A 24,983-nucleotide genomic window follows, 5' to 3' on the forward strand; every position below is an offset into this window, starting at 1 on the left:
GAACAATTTTTTGTTGTTGTTCAGTTCTTGCATGTATTCCAGGAGGGGAGCAGCAGAACTAATCAAATTTCTCTTCTCAGGGGCTTTGCTTGCTTGCTTTTATGCTATAACTTATTTGTGAAATCCATGGCTACCACGCCCCTTCCGCCTCCTGCCCCCGCCCCTCAGACAACCAATGTTATGGATCTAACACCAGCTTTTGACTTTCAGACCCAACCATTTGCTTTCTTGCTGACAACCCTACAACAATTTCTGGCTGCACAAGCAACGGCGGCCGCATAGCCGACTGACCGACACGCCCAACAAGTGCCGCAGCCCAGCATACCTACGTACCGGCAAGTTAATGACACACAAGAGGAATGGAACGAATACCTGACACGGTTCCAAGCTTATTGTGCGGCTCATCGTGTTCAAGATATTGCAAAGCTATAACACTTTCTTTCGATGGCAGGGCCCCCAGTGTTGAGGCTACTAAAAGAACTTTTCCCAGCTGCGTCTCCCGACGAACTAAGTTATGACGAAGTAATCGCTGCATTAACCAAGTACTAAGACCAGCAAGTTCACGTAGCTACAGCCAGGTATGCGGTTTTCCGTCTGCAGAAAAAGCCGGAATTGATGTACTGTCAGTGGTATACAGAATTGAGGGGCATGACTAGGAAGTGTAAATTTAAGTGTAGTTGTGGCAACTTTAACTGTGACCTCGTATATCCTGTGGCTGAATATTGCACACCTGTCTGGTACAGTAGTGTGCATGCCAGAAAGGTTGACTTTCAGCTGAATGACACAATGAGAATTGTGACGGGCACCGTGAGATCAACCCCACTACCTTGGCTGTCTGCTCTCAGTAGCATCACTCCACCACATTTGAGACGACAACAAGCAGCGGCCCACGTATGGGAAAAGATTAATGACGTAAAGCTTTCCCAAGGGCTACCTGCCCAGGAAATACTGCTCAATGCACTCTGCACGGGTCTCAAATCGAGAAAACCATTCTGGACAGCTCGACAACCCGAACCATTCAAGACTGAAGATGTGTGGAAGGAGAAATGGGAAAACGACGCCAGCATACTCCGCCGTGGCGTCGAAGACCCTACATGTATACCAGGCTTCCAACTACCTAGGAGAACCTGGTGTGTGCTCAACAGAATCCGATATGGACATTGAAGAACTAAGTCCTTCACGTACATATTGGGACTCTCAGACTCCCCGATGTGAGACTGTGGAGCAACAGAACAATGTTGAACACATTGTAGAGGAATGTTCCAATAGATGTTTTACTGGAGGCTGGAACGACATAATCAACGCCTCACCAACAGAACTGGATTGGAAAGACTCTCTGGATATCAGTTTGTGATATAATTAGTGACCATAACTCCTGGACATTCCTTTTGTTATGTATAAATATTTCTTTTGTATTGTGTAAATATAGCTGAAAGCTTCATGTGTGTTTCCGTGCGATAAATAAACCATAATAACTGTGACCTCGTGATTCGAGATGTTATAACATTCAATGTCCCCGATAGCAGAACACGGAAACAGATCCTTAAGTACGCTGATCCTTCATTTTCTCAAACGTTGCAAATCTTAGAGCAATATGACGCGGGTACCATAGTGGCCGATAAGTTTGGCCAGGTCCCAATCTGTCGGGTCGAGTCACTCCCAGCTCGCGACCGCCCCAAGCAGCCACAACAGCGAGCGCGTACACATACGTGATGACAGGATATAAACAAGCCGGTGAACTTAGTGAAGTCTTGCCTTACAAGGGAACCTCCCCATCGCACCCCCCTCACATTTAGTTATAAGTTGGCACAGTGGATAGGCCTTGAAAAACTGAACACAGATCAATCCAGAAAAGAGGAAGAAGTTGTGTGGAACAGTGAAAAAAATTAGTAAACTACACAAACTGAGTAGTCCATGCGCAAGATAGGCAACATCAAGGAGAACCTGATCTCAAGAGCGCCGTGGTCCCGTGGTTAGCGTCAGTAACTGCAGAACGAGAGGTCGTTGGTTCAAGTCTTCCCTCGACTGAAAATTTTACTTTCTTTATTTTCGCAAATTTATGATCTGTCCGTTTGTTCATTGACGTCTCTGTTCACTGCAATAAGTTTAGTGTATCTGTTTTGCGACCGCACCGCAAAACCGTGCGATTAGTAGACGAAAGGACGTGCCTCTCCAATGGGAACCGAAAACATTTGATCGCAAGGTCATAGGTCAACCGATTCCTCCACGGGAAAACACGTCTGATATATTCTATACGACACTGGTGACGGCATATGCGTCACATGACAGGAATATGTTGTCGACCCACCTAGCTTGTACACTTGGCGAATGGCTAAAAAGATTCTTCTACCTTGCCCGATTTAGGTTTTCTCGTGGATGTGATAATCAGTCCCAAAAACGTGATGTAAACGTAAGAGTTTGTCACATAAACAGCAATAAATGAATGCAACAGTTTCACAGTCGCACAGTTTTCCCTGTGCTCTGTCAAAACATATGTTTTTAACGGTTTCAAATTTTTCCGTCTGTAGACCGTCAAATCCCGCATATGTCCAAGCAAATCTGAACATGTCCTGGAATTTTGGAGAGCGAAGTTAATTATATAAAAAGTTAAACTTTTCACTCCAGGGATGACTTGAACCACGGACCTCTCGTTCCGCAACTGCTCACGCTAACCACGGGACCACGGCGCTCCTGAGCTCATAATATCCTAGATGTTGCCTATGTTGCACATGGACTACTCAGTTTGTATATTTTGTTTATTTTTTTCATAGTTCCACACAACTTCTTCCTGTTTTCTCGATTGATCTTTGTTCAGTTTCTCAAGGCCTACCCACTGTGCCAACTTATAACTAAATCTGAGGGGGGTGCGATGGGGAGGTTCCCTTGTTAGATGTTTTGCTCGCCATAAAAGACAACACTGCCCATCACGTAACGTAACGTGTTACATCTGTGAAAAATGGCCATCTCCAAGTAGTTTGTTTGCAACGACACAAAAACGCCAATTTCGGCCGCTCCCAGAAAAAAACACGCTAGTGCACATGCAGTGAGCGTTGTGCTTTCCAAATCTGCAATAGGTTCTGACAAAAGTATGATTAAAGTTACACCTCCTTCTCGCCCTAGTGCTGTACAATGACGTTCTAACAAACTATTTGTATCATTACGCATTGCAGGTCGTCGTGTGAACTTTGAGTTAGACACAGGTGCCTCAGTAACTTTGCTAAGCCGTGCCACGTACGAACAGTCCGGCTCACCACGGCTTTCTAAATCTAGCAAGCACCTCACTGCTTACAACGAACAGGAAATTCCAGCGCTTGGACATTGTAGTTTGTCTGCCATTTAGAAATCTCACACTACGACAGTGAATTTTACGGCATTGACATCAAGAGAAGATAAGAGCATTTTTGGTTTAGATGCCTCTGATTGGTTTGGTCTTAGCATCCAAGACAATGTACGTTCCATATCGACTTTTGATCCGAAAGCCAATGCTTAAAGAATTTCCTGGACTATTTTCCGAAGGAATGGGGAAAGCTAATAACTTTTAGCGCATGTTACATTGAAAGACAATGGACAGCCTAAATTTTTTCGGGCCCGCCCCGTTCCAAATGCCTTAAGAGACAAAGTAGCGAGCGAACTGAAAGAATTGCAAGATAATGGTGTAGTTGCTCCCATTCAAGCTAATCAAGTCCACTAGTTTTGTTGCCTATGCCTTGTGGTCGCATTGGCATTTGTGTTGTATTCAAGTCTACAGTCAATACACAGACAGTAGTTGACACTTGTGCGTTATCTCGGCCTGAGGAACTCATGGACCGGCTTGGTGCAGGATGTTACTTTTCTAAGGAAGATTTGCGTAAAGCCTACTTGCAAATTACATTGAATGAAGAGTCACAGAAAATGTTTGTTGTAATTACACTCTTAGGACTGTTCAAGTACAGCGTTACCGTAAATAATGGACCCATTTTCAAAACTTCGTATTTATTCAAGTACAAATACAAAAGTAAACAAGCTTTATACTAATAAAAGAGGAAGTTTCAAAGTTTTTTTCCTAATGCTTGATATCAATTTAATAAATTTAATAATATGTAACTATTTTGTTTTTAATGATTATCTAAAAATTAGAAATGTGATAAATGTTATAAATGTTCAATGTGGCCACCGTTGGCTACACTGGAAATATCGACGCGGTAGCCAAAGTCGTCCAGCACATGCGACAGTATATCTGCTGTTACTCAGTGCGCGGCAGCAGTGATCCGATTCCGCAGATCGTTCAGAGCAGTTGGTAGAGGCGGGACGTTAAAAGCTTCCTCCTCATAACCCTATAATAAATAGTCACAGGGTGTGAGATCAGGAGATCTCGGTGGCCAGAAGTACAGAGCTATGTTCTTAAGTACTCTGCGACCGATGTAGCACTGAGGAAGGGAGTCATTCAAATAGCGTCGTACATCACGGTGCCAATGTGGTGGAGCGCCATCCTGTTGGAAAACTAAGTCCTGGGAATCTTCCATAACTTGAGGGAACAGCTATTGTTCCAAAACATCCAGGTACCTGATTCCCATTACGGTTCTTTCCACAAAGAAAAATGGTCCATAAACCTTTGTATGGGATATGCCACAGAACACGATGATCTTCAGTGAGTCTCTTTTGCGTCGCAATGGTGAATGTGGATTTTCCAAATCCCATATGCAAACATTGTGTCTGTTGAATTTTCCACTAAAAATTACACGCTGTAGAAATGCGTCATCCTCCATCTATACTAGCACATAACCACAAAATGGGAGACACTTCGCTTTGTAATTGGGATTGAGAGCCTGCACAACTTGTAATCGGTAGGGCTTGTACAGTACACGTCGTATCAGAACTTTCCATAAAGTTGGTTGGGGTATTCCAGGTTCTCAACTGGCTCTATTGGTAGCCTTACTGGGATTGCGCACAAAAATTTCTTTACTCCATCGGTCGTCACCCTCTGACACACACGGTCGGACTGTGCTTTTTCTTTTGCACACACTCCCAGACTGTTCAAATTGCTTAAATCAACGGATAATGATTTTGCTTGTTGGTGGTTGAAGACCGAATGTGGTACGAAATGCCCGCTGCACTGAAATTTGTGACTCACTTTTCACGAACTCAAGAACTCAGAAAAGCTTGTGCACCGCAATCTCCATCTCACTCACAACTGTAGAGTTGTTGTTGTTGTGGTCTTCAGTCCTGAGACTGGTTTGATGCAGCTCTATCCTGTGCAAGCTTCTTCATCTCCCAGTACTTACTGCAACCTACATCCTTCTGAATCTGCTTAGTGTATTCATCTCTTGGTCTCCCCCTGTGATTTTTACCCTCCACGCTGCCCTCCAATACTAAATTGGTGATGCCTTGATGCCTCAGAACATGTCCTACCAACCGATCCCTTCTTCTGGTCAAGTTGTGCCACAAACTCTTCTTCTCCCCAATCCTATTCAATACTTCCTCATTAGTTATGTGATCTACCCATCTAATCTTCAGCATTCTTCTGTAGCACCACATTTCGAAAGCTTCTATTCTCTTCTTGTCCAAACTATTTACCGTCCATGTTTCACTTCCATACATGGCTACACTCCATACAAATACTTTCAGAAATGACTTCCTGACACTTAAATCTATACTCGATGTTAACAAATTTCTCTTCTTCAGAAACGCTTTCCTTGACATTGCCAGTCTACATTTTATATCCTCATTTCCACTGGCAATATCAGTAGATCCACTGTCATGTCTACGTCTTTGTAGATTATAGGCGCTTCATGGCGAGATTATCAGCGTCCTTACACTGCTTAAAACAAAATCTCTAAAACTGTTGCACGCTTACGCACTCGAATTGAACACACAATCACTCCATCCCATGCTCTAAAACAATGGAGAAAGACTAAAAGTAGCTATGCATGAGATTAAAACACAAGTAAAACGGCAAAGAAGCTGAAAGAAAGGCACAGGGAAATGCCACTGGCTGACCACTTACAAAAAAATAATTGTGATGCTCATGTAAAATGTCGCAAAGTATAGCGCTAAAAACAGGAGCGGGAGCTCAGTCTCTTCTGTACTGCACTAAATCTAAAATTGCTGTGAGCCTCTGCAACCCGCAGAGTGGCGGTCAGTTAAGAACCCTGATTTGTGGGGGCCCCACACCATGGGACTCCAGCACACATTGCGCAAGGATCCCAAACGGCCTCCTTACCCGTGGACGTTTCGTAAACATGCGCTCCATAGCTTGATGAGCAGTTGTTTGGTAGGCTGGGGTAACGAGCAGCTGACACACCTGGCATACCATGAGAAGCTGCCACCAAAAGGTAAGTCGTGGTTCCACAGTCTCAAACCAGAGACTGGATATGGCGCTGGTCCTGTAAGCGCCCGTGGACAACCTGATCCCCTTATGGCGTACAGCGTCAATAATTGTCGAGTATGAAAGTCTCCCTGACCCAACACTGTGCACACATAGTCCAGCCGTGATCGAACAAAAGCCCTATAAAACTGGAGCAGACTCGCTCTGTCTGTTTCCCAAGACTGATGGCTAAGACATTTCAAAAAGTTCAGTGCTTTTCGGGCCCTGGTCTTCAGATCTTTCACGTGCGTTAAACACAGCAGCTTGGAGTCAAAAATTAGACCAAAAATTCGGACACAGTGTTTAAATGGTTGAACAGTGTTCCATATACTGAATTCAGGAAAATTAAAAATACTACGAGAACGATTAAATTGAACACACAGACCTTCTCTGCAGAAAACGTAAAACCAGTCCTTGTATCCCACTTCTCCAGTCTGTCCAGTGTCAGTTGTAACTGACGACTTGCTGTTGCGATACTGCAGTAAGAACAGAAAACTGCAAAGTCGATCACAAATAAGGAGCATTGCACAGGACTACTTACCGTACATGTGATACCGTTTATGAGTATGGCAAAGAGAGTAACACTTGAGGAACTCCATTCATCTGCGCGACACTATTCGACAGCATGTCACCAAGTCTATCACGAAAAAAGCGCTTAAAAAGGACCGAATAAAGATGGGGAGATAGACACGGAAGCCCCATTGGTGGAACTGCCCAAGCAAAAGGTGTCTGAAGCAGTATCAAATACCTTACTGATATCAAAAATTATACCTACGCAATGCTGTTTATGTAGGAAAGCCTACTGAATAGACACCTCTGGCAAGGTCATGTCGTCAACAGTTGACGGAAATCTCCTGAATCCACACTGAGAGCGATTAGGAGCTGCTCGGTGTGCAACATTCAGACGACGGTTAACCGTTCTCTCCAAGGTCTTTGCTAGATATTTCGTTAAAGCTGCCGAGACACGTTTGATACTTTCCAGTTTGAGAAGAGGAATAAAAATAGTCTCTCTACATGAGTTGTGAAAGTTGCCTGTCTGCCATGTAGAATTAAAACACTTTAGGTGGATTACCTTGGAAACCGGTTTCATTTTCTACAGCATATTGTATCGGATTTGACTGTGACTGAGCGCAGTATCACGCGCCACAGATAGTGCCAAATCCAGCTCCTGCGTGGAGAATGGGCAGTTATAGGACACCGAATTATTAGACTTGATGTACAACTCACCCCTCTCTGTGGTGGCACGGTAATGACGGAATGCTGAGTCCTCTGTGACAGTGGCAGTAGTCAGCGCAAAATGCTGTGCCACTGTCTGTGCAATACCTCCAGGCGTTGTCTGAAGACAACTCTGATTCAACAACGCTGCTATGGGGAAGTGACTGACTTTACTGCTAAGCATCCTGATGGCTGCCCGTACTGTAGCTGAACAAGTGGAACGGCTGACAGAGTAGAGGAACATTTGCCTTGTTCTCCTTGATGGTGCGTCGAGCCTTTTCCCTCGCTAATCGAAAGACTCAAGGTTTTCTGCCATTCGGTGGCTCTTAAACTGTAGCAGAGCTGCACACCTGACCCGAATAACTGAATGGCATTCATCAGTCGCCCAAGGCACAGTCGGCCTCTCTGGGTGATGAGAGGCATTTGAGATGGAGAGGTGAACAACATTTTGGATTACTCGTGTGATGTGGTACACCCACTCCTGGATGCTGTCATAGCACTCAAACACAGCCAGCTGATCATTCATCCTGGCTGGCGCCTTTCAGGGAGGGCTCCATCCAGTAGGTGAATGCGGACTGGGAAGTGGTCACTGGAATGAAAGCTGTCAGCGACTTCCCACTGAACAGGGTCCGCAAGGGCTGGAGAGCAGAAAGAGAGGTCAGTGGCTGAGAACGACTCAGCAGCAGCACAGATGAGTGGGGGCGCCTGTGTTGAGGACAAACAGCTCATGAGGCGTCACGAGGCTCTCCAAAACCCGACCCCAGGGACAAGGAAAGGTCGAACCCCACAATATATGATGTGCACTGAAATCTCCCAGTCGGAGATGGCGGGGAAATTGTTCTATAGGGCCCGGTATAGCCTCAGTGTCGATCGCACTGTGCAGAGGTAAATACAGCGAGCAAACAGTGATCCTCTGACAGACATTAACTGCAACTGCAACGGCTTGCGGGTCAGTAGCTGTGTTGAGAGTGGAACTGTTGATGAGATATCGATGAACAGATAGTTTATGCAAGAAAATGTCAGCGGTATTTTTTCACTGATACATTGATAAAGAGATGGCAATATCGAATGCCGATATTTTTATTTTATATATTTTTTTCAATTTTCGACAAATACACTCCTGGAAATTGAAATAAGAACACCGTGAATTCATTGTCCCAGGAAGGGGAAACTTTATTGACACATTCCTGGGGTCAGATACATCACATGATCACACTGACAGAACCACAGGCGCATAGACACAGGCAACAGAGCATGCACAATGTCGGCACTAGTACAGTGTATATCCACCTTTCGCAGCAATGCAGGCTGCTATTCTCCCATGGAGACGATCGTAGAGATGCTGGATGTAGTCCTGTGGAACGGCTTGCCATGCCATTTCCACCTGGCGCCTCAGTTGGACCAGCGTTCGTGCTGGACGTACAGACCGCGTGAGACGACGCTTCATCCAGTCCCAAACATGCTCAATGGGGGACAGATCCGGAGATCTTGCTGGCCAGGGTAGTTGACTTGCACCTTCTAGAGCACGTTGGGTGGCACGGGATACATGCGGACGTGCATTGTCCTGTTGGAACAGCAAGTTCCCTTGCCGGTCTAGGAATGGTAGAACGATGGGTTCGATGACGGTTTGGATGTACCGTGCACTATTCAGTGTCCCCTCGACGATCACCAGTGGTGTACGGCCAGTGTAGGAGATCGCTCCCCACACCATGATGCCGGGTGTTGGCCCTGCGTGCCTCGGTCGTATGCAGTCCTGATTGTGGCGCTCACCTGCACGGCGCCAAACACGCATACGACCATCATTGGCACCAAGGCAGAAGCGACTCTCATCGCTGAAGACGACACGTCTCCATTCGTCCCTCCATTCACGCCTGTCGCGACACCACTGGAGGCGGGCTGCACGATGTTGGGGCGTGAGCGGAAGACGGCCTAACGGTGTGCGGGACCGTAGCCCAGCTTCATGGAGACGGTTGCGAATGGTCCTCGGCGATACCCCAGGAGCAACAGTGTCCCTAATTTGCTGGGAAGTGGCGGTGCGGTCCCCTACGGCACTGCGTAGGATCCTACGGTCTTGGCGTGCATCCGTGCGTCGCTGCGGTCCGGTCCCAGGTCGACGGGCACGAGGACCTTCCGCCGACCACTGGCGACAACATCGATGTACTGTGGAGACCTCACGCCCCACGTGTTGAGCAATTCGGCAGTGCGTCCACCCGGCCTCCCGCATGCCCACTATACGCCCTCGCTCAAAGTCCGTCAACTGCACATACGGTTCACGTCCACGCTGTCGCGGCATGCTACCAGTGTTAAAGACTGCGATGGAGCTCCGTATGCCACGGCAAACTGGCTGACACTGACGGCGGCGGTGCACAAATGCTGCGCAGCTAGCGCCATTCGACGGCCAACACCGCGGTTCCTGGTGTGTCCGCTGTGCCGTGCGTGTGATCATTGCTTGTACAGCCCTCTCGCAGTGTCCGGAGCAAGTATGGTGGGTCTGACACACCGGTGTCAATGTGTTCTTTTTTCCATTTCCAGGAGTGTATTTGAAGTTGTACTTTTGAAATTGTAATAGAATATAATTTTCACTGTGTGAAGGAGGCTCACTACTTTCTGATCCTACATGACGTCCAGTCTTCGTCCTTGACTATGTGAATTAAATAAAGATGGCACAGAGAAAAAGTGTAATTGCACTGGGGGGCGCAGCGTGATCGGCATAACAAGATATCCGATGTGAAGAAATAGCACTCCAGTCGCGTCAAAAAGAATATTTAACGCAACTAATGTGCCATTTCTTCACATCGGCATTCTTCAGAAACAGTTGCTGAAACTGATGAATAAAAATCTAAATGACAAAATTGGCCTTTGTGGTTGGCGGTGACCTTTGAGGGGAAATGCTAACGTAACCGCGCTTGGTGCTACCGACAGTAACTGTAACGTCTAACTTCACCAGTTCGATACTACAACTGCTAGGTCGCTGGCAACGGCAGAAATGAAAAAAAAAAAAAAAAAAAACTCGGAAGTCGACATGAAATGTTCCTTTTACTGTCCAACTTACTTGCAGTTACCATTGTTCGCAAAGTGGTTGTGGCCAAGCGTGACCATGCGTCGTTTTACTTTCACTTCTTACTCTAAGGGGGATAAGCAGGCTGCTAGCTTCTGGATGCACGGAATATCTAATAATAAATCAGTACTTAAGTATATACTGTAGTTCTAAAACTGGCAGTGTATTTACAATGTGCAGCCGGTTTTTTTGCCTGGAACGTCGATACTTTTTTCATCCACATATCGATAGCTTTCTTCGATACATCTAGGAGAGATAGTGAACTTTTTTTTAATATTGATGTATCAGATTCCGGATATTTTTAGAAATATCAAGAGTATTATTTGAAATTGAGACTAGAGGAGTGGTGCGGATTATTGACAAACGAAGCAAGTGCTTCCTTGGTCCTTAACACAGTCAGGTAAGCCTTCTGACAGGGTCATTAGACGTTAACGCATTTCCTACGAACACAAGTTCAGAGAGCTTTCGTATCCCCGCAGTTTCAGTTCCTCCACATGCGTTCTGAACCCATTAATGTTCCACTGCGGTGTGGAAGCCATTTTAACAGTGAGGCTTTACTCTCTCTTTCCTCTTCTCGTTCCACCGTGGTGTCGTGGCGGTAACAGAGAGGGGGCGAAGTGGGGAGGGGGGGGGGGGGTTCACTCGATGGACTCGCTGGTTCCCTCAGGTAATCGTCGACATCGATATTGGGGATGGTTTGATAATTGTCTGACCCGTCAGACAGCAACAGGGTCGCATGGTCCGATGGCTCTGGAGAGGAGTGGTTTGGCCATTTGGCCTTTGTCCCCAGCTTGGAAACTTGGGATGGTGGCAAGGCTGACGTAACAGAAACAGCCGGCTGGATCTCTTCTGATGTATGCCGTGAGAGTTTGATATCTATGCTGACACTGTGTTCAGCAACTTTAAATACTTCGGCGACAGGATGACTGAGCTGCGGGACCAGCGACGCATTTACAGTTATAGGTAGACGTGCTATACTCGATCGTCAAAGTCTGGGTGCTAACACGCATTTTCTGGGTAGGCTGTTTCAACACCGAGGCAAAAGACTTGACGAAACATGGTGGCTGAGTGGTCTTAAATTTCTTCTATGCGTCAGAGTATGAGACACGTTGGGTGACGGGACAGCCCCTCCTCCAAACCAGATAGGCCTGGGGCAGCTAACGCAACTGGGTGGGGTAGTGCGTTGAAAACGTTGTTTGTGTGCTGCACTGTGTAATGGTCGCCTAGTCGTAGATATTGCTAATTGCTATAATCGCACTATTTCACTCCCATTTACGGAGCTTGTTAGCACTTGAGGTTAGGTTGGCGCCATTAAAATGCGTTGTGTTGTAGTAATCGCTGCTACTTGCTGGATCGCTGCTGTCTCTCGATGCTGATGTTGGCTCTACATCTGGTTGTCTAGGGTTAAAAACATGAGGTCCCGTGTTTTTTATGTGCTTTTGATGATAAAGAACGAGCGAAACCAACAAATATGTAAACTTCAAATATTTATTACTCTGGTGGCCATCTTAATTCCACTGTCCACCAAAGACCATGACACAACACAAAGTAGTACTTCCGTTACATGTTCTTTGCATTGTTTATCCACCTCAAACAATAACACACAAACACACTTTACCAAAGTGACATTCCGACTGCCTCTCGACCCTTCTTGCTGCTCGTATTTATAACATTGTCAAAGAACTACTAAAAAGAGATATAGTTTACAATTCACATATACATCTGTTATCATAATTTGTGCAGAAAAGTTATTAATTTGCATCGAGTGACATAATTTAACATGTTATTAAAATGACAGACAGATTTGTTGACTTGACAGAATAATTCTTTGTTACAAAAAGGCCGTTTTTTAGAAGTTTGTCAATTGACTTCTCTAATTTGCATAAATAAGTAAATAACATGAATTATTAAGAATTACATAGGTTTCCGTCTAAAATAAGATTGCTTACGTGAATACTGAGTGAAAACGCTCCTAGTGAACAAATAGGTTTCACTGGGTGATTTTTATTTAAAGAGATCCAAAATACCTAAGTTGGCCACTATTTTTCGTACTTCATATTAATTATTTAAGATGAACTTAGTGTTTTTACATGATGACATTTGCTGTATCAGTGATCAAGTGATATAAACTTTTGTGTGGGTCAGTTATTCAGTATAATTTAATGGATTGGCTGTTTATGCAGACATGTTATGCAATCATTGTTAACATACACAATATCTTTTCTATAATCATAAATACTCGTTAAACTGGTTGAATTTGGAGGGTATCGCATACTTCGGTACAGTAAAGCCTTTAATATGTTCCGTTACAACTGCCACATCGCCCACATGTAGCCTGCCCATTACAACCAACAGTGGTGTGAATAAAGCTTTGGCGTTTGAGTCACTGTATTGGATTTGGGAATAAGATCTAACCTTAAGGCGGAGAAATCCTGTTGAAATACACTTCATAAAAGATTAAATGTCAGAATAAATTCTCAACACTTTTCATAACATTTTGGACTTCAGTCACCCTTGCACTTTCCCATTCCTGTTCCAGTTCCGTTGTACCCATATCCGTAATGTCCCAGCAATTTGCAACAGCTTTAACGCTATTTACCCCAGTGTGCAGCTCACTGACGCTGGAATATTCTGCAAGTAGCTTGGCATCCAGTAGCGTCTGTACTTGGGGAGGCTTCATAGTTTCCAGCAGGAGAGTAACATTTAGCAGCCTCTTGATAGATTTGAGTTGCCCTTCACGTCTCTCAAGAGCTTGAAGAATACAGAACAGCGAAAATTTTTCAAAAGAACCGTCCAAAAACGTTATCTACCACAGGACGTGGTATGTTGCTTGACATACATGATCCTTGTGGACTAGCCACGCGAGGCCTGCTTAGTTCTGTGTATTAATACTGTCCAACGGCCCACCGGAGCCGCTGTGAGTAGAAACCTGGGCTGTAGGCTTCATGGTGTTCCCACGAGCTGCTAGGGAAGAATTATTTTATTTATTTAGCGTATGGCAAGTACAAATCACGTATGAAAAATCTAAAAGTACATAACACACAAAACAGTTACAATATCACAGACAAACATCTAGGTTAGAAATATAATCGATTGCACTGTTAGTCGCATCCATGAAGTCCCTTGTTGGCCCAGGGTAGGCCCTCAGAGGGCATTCTACCACGATATGGTGAATTGTCTGCCTGTCGGCGCCGCAGTCGCACTGTGGTGATGGCACTATGCTCCATTTGTACAAGGAGTCCGAACAGCGGCCGTGGCTCGTCCTGATCCTGTTAAGGGTAGACCAGATTTTGCGGGGCAAGTCAAAGCCCCGAGGTCTGTTAGATGTTCCCAATAAGGTGTTAACCTGAGGCGGTGTCTTTTCCTCCCATTCTTCTCTCCAGCGGTCCTCAAGAATAAAAGCGTTCTTTACCAGATCTTTGGCACTTGCGAGAGGGGGGTGTCTGGATTTCAATCTATTTTGCTCAATTCCATTACTCAGGGTGTGGATAGGAAGATCTGGGCTATTTTGGATTTTTCGACACTCCCTGACAAGTGCGTGTTCTCTGCGCAAATGTGGCGGCGGGATATGGCTCAGTACAGGCAGCCATTGGACAGGAGTTGACCTGATCGTTCCAGAGATAATCCTCATCGTTTGGTTCAAGACTGATCCACCTTCTTGATGTGAGCACTATTTAACCATATTGGGGAACAGTACTCTGCTGCAGAATAGACAAGTCCTAGCGCAGAGCTACGCAGAACGGAGGCAGTGGACCCCCAACTAGTGCCACAAAGCTTTTGGACAATGTTGTTTCTAGTTCTGACTTTTTCAGCAGTGTTTACAAGGTGTTGTTTATAGCTCAATGTTGTATCGAGTGTCACACCCAGATACTTTGGTGTTCTGTTATATGGAAGAATGCCGCCATCAAAGCGGATCTTGAGCTCTTTGTTTGCTAAGAAGATTCACCCAGACAGAGCCCCACTTGGGTGGCTAAGCCTCATACAAGTGAGGTGCGCAGGTTTTCCAGAGGTTGCACGCTAGTGGATGTTCCTCCTCAACAGCCGTGCATCTCATCAATGCACAGCACACCTTGACGCTGAACATTTTTTTATGTTTTACCATCCTCGTGATCTGGCCGGTCAAGCCGTGATCCCCGTTCCCTGTGACTCACAACGTTCCACGGCCGTGGTGCACAGCAGCCCCTGAAGCACGCCCGGGGCTTATAGCGACAGGAGAGTGCCGGCAAGCACCAGTCCCCAGCTCGCGAACTCCGAGGTCGCCAAGCCTGTGCCCACCAAACCATCTGTGAGCCCCTGCGGGCTAAACTATGCTCTTTCGGTCTGTTTAAAATCTTATTAATGTGACCCACTGCCGAACTCAAAGCAGAAGGTTCAACTTCACCACAGTTTATAAAGTTATATACACTTAAACATTGATACGTCTTAAATGTGTAAATAGATATTTGAGGTAAAATTGCATTCTTATCTTACATAATTTGATTTTGTACATTACAGGTTTATTGCTTTCGTTAAAATGCTGCCTCGCGGGATTAGCCGAGCGGTCTAGGCGCTGCAGTCATGGACTGTGCGGCTGGTCCCGGCGAAGGTTCGAGTCCTCCCTCGGGCATGCGTGTGTGTGTGTGTGTGTTTGTCCTTAGGATAATTTGGGTTAAGTAGTGTGTAAGCTTAGGAACTGATGACCTTAGCAGTAAAGTCCCATAAGATTTCGCACACATTTGAACATTTTTTTCGCTAAAATGCTGCACACTACAAGATGGTACTGTAAGACCCTAGTGTGGCAATTTTATTCATCATGGTCAAGTACCACAAACTTACAAAAATGACCATCGTACAAATCTTGTATTACGGTAGTTCTTGTTAAGTAACGTAAGTGTAATAAAATGATAGCATAAGTCATCCATGCTTCTAATAATATTTAGTGTACATATGGAGAAACATGTGCTTTCATCAGTACTGTCTAATATACTACATAAATAATTTATAACAATAATGAATTTGTTCTACAACATTAAAAACACTGTCATCCCACAGCTGGTTTACAGACCTAACAAACTGTATGTCATATGCAAGGTTTGGTGTGTGTGTGTGTGTGTGTGTGTGTGAATGTGCTTGTGTGTTCAGAGCTTATGGGCATTCAATGGCGAGGTTATCAGCGCCCTTACATTCATTAAAGCAAACGAATACGGATAAAATCTCAGTAAGTGTTGCATGCGGTGAGGAAGAAATGCATAAAAGGACACTCATTCACTCACTACCTCCTCACTCTCTTTCAGCCACACAGTCACTCTACATCAAATACCCGAAGACAACTGAGAAAGGGTGGAAGATCCTACTCCTGCGAATAAAACAGATGTAACACTTTACAAAAGTTAAAGTAAAGATACAAGGAAACGTAACTGGCTGGCCGCTGACAAAGAGACAAAACCGAATGAGCCAGTAATCCTATTAACACATTAAAAACGTCTTCCTAAAATTTTCGGAAAAAATTGAACATTTCACAAAACTTTAGAAGCCGCACCACGTTTTATGGAACTTCACTTAAAACAGAGGCTAGACCTACTGGAAAATCTCCTATCGCCCTCTTGTCCCAAAACGAAACACTAGCAAAACGTGGCGCACAGAGATCTCCCATTGGAATGAGAAGCGACGGCTCAGACGACTGCGGCCTACGCAGACACGAGCGAGGAGCTCACCATCCTGTGTTTGTGGCTGAAACGAGGTACGCCACGGCCACGTGGTGGGCTTTATGAGACGCAGCTTATTGTCTCTCACTTGCAGCCACTCGTCTTCCCATCGATGCACGACCTTCTACCTCAGCAGCAAGGTGGTAGCATGCAGGGGGGGTGGCACAATGAAATAACTGAGGACCACGACACGCCTCTTCGGCTTCTACATCCGCACTTTCATTCCCCGCAGTTCCCATGTGCCGTAGTACCCAGCAGAAAGACTCCTCCTCTCGCAGCCATTGTAGTTGGAAGAGGGCACTCTTGACATTCTCGACTACTTTATCTGGTGGGTACAAGCGTTGTAGAGAGTGAAGTGCACTCAGAGAACCGGAACAGGCAAGGAATTAAGCGCTCGAAGCATATCTCATCTACTCCAGTGCCCGCAAGATATAATTCCACCTCGAAGACAGTAAACTCGCAAGGAAACCTACAGAGCAACTCTAAAAGCACCTTAGACTAGTTGCTCTAAGACAAAATGTCATGAAAAGCATTAAAATATGTTATCCCTCCCACACGGTACTAAATCTAAAGTTACTCACTGCCTGTGCTGTAACCAGTGTAGCAAAGAGTTACAACCCCGGATTTGGGGCTGTAATTGCTCCACTCCAAGTGACTCCACCACATGTTACATACAGATCTCAGATGGCCTTGTTGCTCACGGAAGATTGGGAAAAACGTGTTCCAGGGGTCGATGAGCAACATTATGGCATGCGGGTGAATGCGGAGCTGTGAGGAGGTTACATGTATGACATACCACGAGGAGCTTTCCTCAGCACAGAGACTAGGTATGGGGATGATCCTATAAGCATCCACGCCCAGCCTAATCCCCTCATGGCGGGCAGCGTCAATGATCTTCAAATAAGACGGCCTCGGTGACCCGAATGCCGTGCACCCACAGTCTAACCGCCAGCGCACAAAGGCCCTGTAAATGAGGACCAGGCGCTGCCTGTCCGCTCCGCAAGACCTGTGGCTAAGGCGCTTTGTGATGTTCAGTGCATTCAGCGTTCTGACTTAAGCTCTCTCAGGTGCGGTAACAACGACAATTTGCAGTAAAAAAATGAGGCCCGGAAATCTCACTGAGACTTTAAAATGTAGAATAGTGTCCCACATACGCAAGTCACGTAAATTAAAAATTCGACGATAACGATTAAAATGAGCACTTAAACACATTTATCTGTAGAAAACCGAAAAACCATCATCGCAGCCCACTCCTCAAACCTCGCCACCGTAAGTTGCAACTGACGAATCGCTATTGCAACGCTGGAGGAGGAACAGAAAACCGAAAAATCGACCACAAATAAGGAGCACTATACAGGACTCCTTATGGTTGTGTCAAAGAGGTTAACACTTAAAACAGTGCCCTGAGGGACACCGTTCTCCTGCTCAAAATGATCTGACAGCACGTCACCAAGTCGGTCTGCGCGACAGTATGGATAGGAAATACCGTAGGAAGATGGGGAGATTGCCACGAAAGTCCCAGTGATGCAGTTGTGCGAGAATGCTGTGTCTCCCAGCAGTGTCACAGGCCTTACTGATATAAAAGAATATTCCAATACGGTGATGTTTACACGTAGGAAAGACTGCTGGATAACCGCCTCTAACAGGGAGAGAGGTCGACAGTGGTCCGAAATCTCTGCAACGCACACCGAGAGAGACTAAGGAGTTGCCTGTTCTCTAACAACCAGAGCAGACGACGGTTAACCATTCGCTCTAGGCTCTTTCCTAGACAGCTCATTAAGGCGATTCTCTGGTAACTACTGGGGCACGTGTGCACCTTTTCTGGTTTGAGGAGAGGTATCAAAGTTGCTTCTCTTCACGTGTCGGGAAACGGAGCTATTCAGAGAAGGTGGTTAGTTATCTGCTAGTTTACACTCAATAAAGGCCATTAACAGCGAAAAACATGACAACATACGGATTTTTACGATATTCTTTTGCATTAGTCTTTGCTACCAGTACTTCTTTTTTGTGCACAGTTACCATTCGTAACTACAGTCACACGCACCCAAATAAACGTTTCTAAAAAATATACGGAGAAAAAGCAGTTGTCAAGCAAATATACTTATTTCGGTTTGTGTCTGAAGTTCATTTTGTTGGATTAGATTTATGCTTATAATTCAGTGAAAATCGCAATAAATGACAAAAATTGCAACCAGTTTCGATGACCTAGTCATTACATAATCGTCATTTTGAGAAATGCGCCTGCTGTTTTCGCATTCCGACGTCGTGTAGACTACAGAATGATGTGGAGCGGAGGATGGAACGTAGTCGAGGCGTGCAGTGAGGTTTCTCTCATTTAGACAATTGATCGAAATCGGTTTTAAAATTTATCATGCCCCTCATAGTTTTGAATGTATTGTACTATATGCAGTAGGCATATGAACCTGATTGCTGTTTGCAGCAACAAAGTTCGCCCTCTCTCTGCTGCCACGCATCCCCTCCACGCTTCCCATCGCTCCGCCTCCATGTGCAGAAACGCCTTCCTACGTTACCTGGACTATAGCTGAGGTAGCAGTGCTATGCATCTGTCGCAAGCCGAGCCACCTCCTACGAGATGTACAATAAATGCGAAATGAGTGATTGCTCAGATAGGCTGACCCATGACTCGCCAGTGATCGTGCTGTTAAAGCACTTTTTCTGAAATTTCACTTTTCCACTTTGATCTTAAATAAGACTCACTACGACAACAAGGATACAAAATGCAAATATTTACATAATCCCAAGTCCTTCCTTAAACTTTAATTCATCGTTGTAGTTTAACTCATATATTTACACACATAATACATATGTATCCCATAAACCTAATACAGGAACACTAAATATGTAAGTTAATCTCTCCCTGGTGCATGACTACGCACAAGAATGATTACCATTATAATTTCTAACACTACACACGAATAAACGTAGCTTTTATTTACAGTCCCTGTTTCACTAACCAAATGTCATGAGCATCCGTCTATTAATGCTACCCTTATGCACCACACTCAACCTACATGTCTGTCTTGATATGCATTTAAATCAAGCCCCGAAAGTTCTTATACCTGTAGTTAACCTACATTTACAAAACTGAAAGCAAGCTGAATCTTTCAGCCAACTTCCTTCTTTCATTCTCACTCAGATGCACTTCAAGCATCACCCACCTTCCAGCTGTTCATATCATCATGCGTCGTACATATTATTTAATTTCATACAGAAAAAAACCAAAATAACTATAACTGCACAGAATCATAACCAGACAGCTCGGCATCGTACTCACCCTCATAATGAGCCGACGTTTTAGCGCCGCTTAATTAGTTTTTAAATTTTCCTCAGTTTCTTTGCCCCCAGAGTTAGGTTCTTGAATCCAGCTTTTGATGATGATGTCACAGTCGTATTTACACATCAACTCTTCTCCTAAAATAATCTTCATAGGCATACCAAGAGCAACAAAAAAACTTGCTATAAAACGGTTTCTATCAATCTTAAACCCTAACAATAATTCGCTGCTGACAGGCTTGCGCCATGCCCCAATTCCTGTTCTTATTTTAACACAAGTTACAGAGAGTTCTACCAACTACCTACATCTAATTTACCCCCAGAATGACTCAAATACAGCTTACACACTTGGTCCAGAATTTATTAATCCACATTCTCCACGTTCCACACATTTACATTAATAATAGGATGAACTTTTACACTTACAGTCTTCTCCAACTACACTTTTTCTCAGAAATCAGCTTCATTTTCTTCTCTACTTTCTTTGTCCAACATATACATACACTTTTATACATTTCCCCTTACTCAATTTCTGTGTCCCCATGAAATAATTCATCAATCATATTCCTAATATCCTGCTCCCCACATGATTCTTCCAGCTATTTGGCTATTAAAACGTTCACTAATCCCATTTCTGCGGTAGTAAAGCATTATGAATTGTAGCTTAAGTCACCCTGTCACCAATATTATAGTCTCTCTTCCTTCACCCCATCCAGTTATTGTTGACATCCTTCCCCAGAATCATATGTTCATCATTTACGAAATATGTCCTTCAGTGCCTCCTTCAGGTCAATCCTCTTAACAATATTTTTCTCACTGCAACTTCTTCCTGCTCTGCTTTTCAGATAGCGATCATTATTATTAAAATTACTAAGTACACCCACAGGCAACACATTCCATCAATAATTATTTCAGTACCTACAACACCATTTCTGCAAACATTTTGAACCATAACACTTACTCCACTTTGAACAGGGTTATCCACAGTATTTGTATAATTCTCCTCATGCACTTACATCTACCACCTCCTTAAATATACTTTACTGTTGCTAATTATTTTGCCCCTTGAATCTATATCTACTTTTTCCTCAAAAATGTGTCTTTTTTAGATATTTCAATAATTTACCTTATAGTAAACCTACACTATTCTGAACATTATCTGGCTCAGCCACGCCATTTCTTTCAAACATTTCTTTAATGTGAAAACCATTATCATCGGTATTAAACTTCGTTCTGTTCAGTTTATCATAGTGATTTCTTCTATTCCATTTAGTGTACTTAACATACAGCACCCACAATTTTTATTATCTGTAATAGTATGCATAAGATATACACCCATCTCGTTTCTCTTTCTGTTACCTCCCTGTCTGGCCCTATTCATCATACAGTTATAAGCCCCCAATGCAGACCCTAACTGAGGCACCATTTAGTATCAGGACTTACTGCCCTGCACGTTTGCACCTGGTCGTCCCTAATACCTTGTGCCTTGCCTATCGTAATCTCTTCTTGGGTCAAAATTATCTCTTCTTCACCCAAAATTAATTTTTTGTCGCTGCTGCATATTTCTCCAGCCCATATTCTGATTATTGGGTCCAATTTCTTATCTCGCCATCTTTGACAATTTTACTCATTAAAACTGATTATTACCATTCTCTCTCGGCCTAACAAACTTATCTCTGCAACACAAAACTCTGTCCATGTTCTCAGTGAGATTGAGAATTTCTTCCACAGAATCATTAGGCATTTGTTTGCCTTTCATGCAGTTTACGTTTTCGTTCTTGTGGCTCAATTTGCCCAACAAAATCACATTGCACAACTTCCAGTCCTGTGATAAAATCTCTCTCTAGCACTTTGGTATTGATCTCAACTTTACCTCCAGTTTCTTTAAATTTGTCTTCAAACTGATCAAATTTGTGAGCTATATATGATATTTTGCCCCAACAGTCTGATTTTAATTCCTCAGTACTATACCCGAACTAAGATTTATTACCTCAATTAATTTAGATTTCCTCTGTATCTTTAAATTTTGATTTTGTCTTGTTACAATTAGCATTCATAGCATTCAAAAGTAATGTAAGTCGATCATCTGCCAAGCACTGGGCTTTGTTTCTGCTTCTCCTTTCCAACTTGTAGGACTGCCTGCATCACTACCTGCACGCACTGATCCACCATCAGTCAGTGATATTTTGATTTTGTAGGCCATGGCTGATGACTCAAAACACAAACGGAATGCTGTTTCAGACGTATATAACTGTTGCACCGCGACTCTGCTGAGTGTGGACAACTGTTCTTATGACAGTCGGCAGGAGGACGCCATACAGAGGGAAGCTGGTGTCAGCCTGAAGCCCAGACACTTTTTTACGCCAAGGTGTCTTCAGAAGGAAAGAGCGCTTATTGAGGAAGCTGACAAAGTGAAGAAAGCTAGAAAATGTCTCTGAGAGCTGATACTGGGCGATACTACACCTCGCGATAGTCCCCTTTAAGAGCCGACTAAGGAAGGAAAGCAGAACAAATGAAATCAGCGCCTGCCAATACCGAGAGCTGGCAGCTACAGCTTGTTGTAGACTCTCAGAAGAACTTCCCAAAATCGGGACCTCACTCTCATATGTTCTCAGGTGCTCACCGACATTTTCTATTTGTAACCATATCGAGGTGTGTACTTGATGCTGACCTCTGCTGTCTCCATCAGCTGCTATGCTCAAAGTAAATGACGGTGCAGGGCCTGATGAAGTATCCAGTAACCTGCCAAGGACTTTACCTTCAGCCAGAAGAGGCAGCGGCCTGAGATGGGGACCTTATGCAGACGACTCGATGCTTTCCTACTGCTGGGTCACTTACTGGGTGACAGCCTCCTGCTGGCGAACGCCTCCCTGGTAGCTCGCATATTATTATAAACTCAGGACTGGGTACAGCAGCCCAGTCTCTCTGTAGCTGCACGCCCATTCCTGAGGCCTCCAATGACACTGGTCGCAGCCCAGTGCAGATACGTGCCTTCGGCTTATGCTGTGCTGGATGTTTCAGTTTAAACACCATCTATCCTGGTGCGGTATGCGATGCCCTGTGTAGTGCCACTTCCTCGGCCGAGAAATAAAAATCAAAAATTAGCTCCAAAATTCCCAAAGATTTCCCCAAAACAAGTTCAAAATTCCATGAAAAATGAACAAGCAAACAAATTTCCAGTTAACATTATTATTTGGATATTAACCAGTAATTGAATCAGGAATCTAATACTTAGTAATTAATTAACATACAAAAGAAAGAGAGGATTCCAGTAAAATCAAACTGAAAATTCAAAATCATAGTAAATCGCAAAATCATTATAATTAAAATTCGCAAAGTAGAACCAACGTTCCCAAAGAACATTCCGTGTGAGTACTCTTTGAGATTTGTGAGTAATGGCTAAGGATAATTCAGTCCATTGTCACTACATGATGAGAGTCAGCCGAAGCAGGTCATACATTTGAATGCTCGTATATGTAGGCGCAATTAGGTTGTTTTTCAGAATTGATTATTGCGATCTACTATGACGCAGTGAAACGATACTTTGACTTCAAATATTACGTTATTTAGAATTCAGATAGAGGACTTGGATATATTAGACAGAAGTGACTTTTAATTAGATAACCTGAAGTTTACACTATTTAGGAAGGGAACACAGATAGACAACTTCATTCGCAATAACTAATGGACTAGGGAACTTGGCGACAGTTACGAAGCATATAATTTATAATTCCCCTCAACACCTGCGAAAGCTTCTTCCTCACGACTCTGTTAGGAAGCGACTAATATTGTGTAATAAACCAACATATCGTGTCAATTCAAGCATTTATCATTCAAGTTTTACAATATTATTTATAGAGATAACGTGCTGCGATATTATTTGACTGAAGCGGTCGGCGCTTGTATAGAAACTCCTTGACGTTAGGAATTAATAACACTGTTACGACTGATTATAGATTTGAGATTATAACCAGTCTATAGGGAATTTGGTGTCGCTGGAACTAACCTGAACTTATCATTAATATTTAAATACCAAGTGATACACCAGCGATTATAAACGATTTAATTACGACATTTGGTGAAGTAAATATCTCGCACAAGTCGCGAGTTCGCTTTATCAATGTTATTTTTGAAACGTGGATACAGACACATAACAAATAACAATCTCATTGCTCTACCGCTGAGTGTTAGCCAAGACCGAAGATCCGAAGAACGTTACGCCTGGAGTCATGTGCCAACCCAAACGTAATTTAGATTTCTTTTTTGCAGCTAAGATGCGATGTGGAGATGCTGAAGCATGGTCAGGTGGTGGTATGGACACGACAGTGGCGCTGAGGTGGTGCGGCATAGGAACTGCAGCTGGGAGCATAGATGCAGTACCCACGTGTGGCTGTGATGTGGATTAGTATCAGCGTGTATCTGGCAGCACTGAGATGCTGTAGCACGAAAACGTCAGTGGTGGCACACAATGACATTGACATAGTGATTGTGAATGACTGTGGTGCAGACGGAGGCAAGTGGTGCCGAGATTCTGTGGTGCAGAAGCTGCAGCGTGGACAGGCAGCAGTGTGGATGGAGTGGCTGAGAATGATTGTGGGATGGGCAGGCAGCAGATGGTCGTGGCAGCCCTGTGACAGCTCCGGTGTGGCCAGGCAGTGACGTCTAGAGATGGGCAAAACTGTTCTTTTCAGAGATTGGATCAGAACTGTTCACTCCCTGAAATGAATTAGCTCTTTTTCATGACTCACAACTCATTTACAATAGAAAATAAATGGAAGGCACATTGCCCTTTAAACTTGGTTTATTCCAGTACTATACCTGTGTTTTGATCTTATTTGATCCTATTTTGAAGTAACACAGATAATGACTAAGAATTTTGTATTGTTTATTGAAATTTCCACGACATGACAAAGTTTTGGATTATTGATTTATTTTGCACTATCGTGGTTTTTTGGGTGATCGGAAAATGTTGTAACTTGAGATTTACATTAACAATATATTTGGCTATAATGTATTAAAATTTGATTAACCTCATACAAATGCATCGCAAGCCATATATTTTTAAAGTGAACGTTTCCTTCTGAAGACGCCTAAAATCGCAAAATCCGTACCAGAATAAGAAAAAAAATATAAATTTGACTGTAAAACGAAAGTGCTGCATATAGCCTTACGCAGAATAAAACAAGGAAAATATTGGTGTATCACATTTTGCGACACGTTTATCGGTTCGCTCATAATTAAAGCGTAAATTCGAGTATCCATAATTAAAATCCTATAGTAAGAGGAGTCGTCAGGAACCTAATCTAATCAGTTTAAACAAAGAAAAATAAAATAAAAACAATTGATGTATACATAACATAATAATGTAATATACATAGCGGTATTACTA

At 43.8% G+C, this 24,983-nt stretch overlaps 1 protein-coding gene across 1 annotated transcript in view; it reads right to left on the reverse strand.

Annotated features, from left to right (window-relative positions):
- Window positions 1–24,983, reverse strand: part of LOC126092915 (lysosomal acid lipase/cholesteryl ester hydrolase-like) — a 102,712-nt gene that overhangs the window by 39,280 nt on the left and 38,449 nt on the right. The gene's annotated exons all lie outside the window — the stretch shown is intronic.

The sequence above is a fragment of the Schistocerca cancellata genome, chromosome 7 (assembly GCF_023864275.1).
Source record: "Schistocerca cancellata isolate TAMUIC-IGC-003103 chromosome 7, iqSchCanc2.1, whole genome shotgun sequence".
NCBI lineage: Eukaryota > Metazoa > Arthropoda > Insecta > Orthoptera > Acrididae > Schistocerca > Schistocerca cancellata.